Raw genomic sequence first — 1,194 nt, 5'->3', positions numbered from 1 at the left:
GCGGACACCTCCCACTTCCGGGAGCGTGTGGCGTCCACACGCCGCGCAGGCGCAGTGAGCAGGCGCGCGGGGAACGCTCGCGCGTCGGCCGACGCGGGAGGGAGGAAGAAAGGGAGGGAGGCGCGCGCGGGACAGTATGGGTGTTGGTGTCGCGGCGCGGCGAGCCCGCGAGTGTCTTTGGTCATTTCGCAAGAGCCTAGACTAGTCACTGGAAGATACCGCCGGAGTACACGGTCTCATCGCCGTATTTCCTAAGGAGAAAAACGAGGCGTACCGTGGAGAGAGGTGAACTTTAACCGTGGCAAAAAAAGTCTCTACAATTTTACATTTTCCGTGAGGAGTTTAAGAGGTCCGCACCTGGCAAAAGAAGATGGGACTGGACTTAGTAAAAAAAACAAAACAAAACATATATTTGAGCAAAATATATTAAAACAGCTGTTCTCAGACATTGGGCTATAGGAAGTTCTGGACTGTTGGACCTGAGAGAAAAGCAAACAAGATGAACCTTATATGGCTTTCTGCCCAAAGGCAATTTCGGGACTCCGAAAAAACCTTGGGTTTCCGTAGGAAGACAGACAAGAGGCCTTAACTGAGTTGAAAAGACAAGGACCGGAGTTTAGGGAATCGGGGGAGGCCAAGCTGGTTGGAGTGTATGAGGCAGAGTTCATGGAGAAAGAGCTTCAGAATCTAGCGAGGAATAATACCCTTGAATCTTCAGCTGAATAAAAATCCGCGGGTAGGTCATGTGACACTCCACAAGGCCCAGAAAGAGCAGTTAGGAGGAGCAGTCAGCCCAACAATTCTCAAAGCTCACCCAGCACTAGGACTCGTTGGAGTGCCCCGCAGCCAGAGTGAAGAAACTCTTGAACATGTGTGTAGAGACCCCAGAAGTGTCATGCCTTCGTTGTGAGGTAGACTAGCCTTAGACTCTGGGGTCTGGAGTGAAAGCTGTTGTAGACCCTTCAAGCCCCCAAAGGATCAAACTGCTCAGTAACTCACCGGACTGCCTACCAGAGCAGAGGCTAATTCTAAGAGACTACAACAAAACTCAGGACTCAACAACATTACGTTGAAAATATCAGGCATCCACCAGTTAAAAGTTAGTAGACATCCCAAATAAGGAGGAAGATAAATTGAAATAAATCAGACAATAGAAACATACCCAGAAATGACACAAATGGTGGCACTGACAAA

This window comes from Neovison vison, chromosome 11, assembly GCF_020171115.1.
Source record: "Neovison vison isolate M4711 chromosome 11, ASM_NN_V1, whole genome shotgun sequence".
NCBI lineage: Eukaryota > Metazoa > Chordata > Mammalia > Carnivora > Mustelidae > Neogale > Neogale vison.
The sequence above is the reverse complement of the archived record's forward strand: the minus strand, read 5'-3'. Positions refer to the sequence as shown.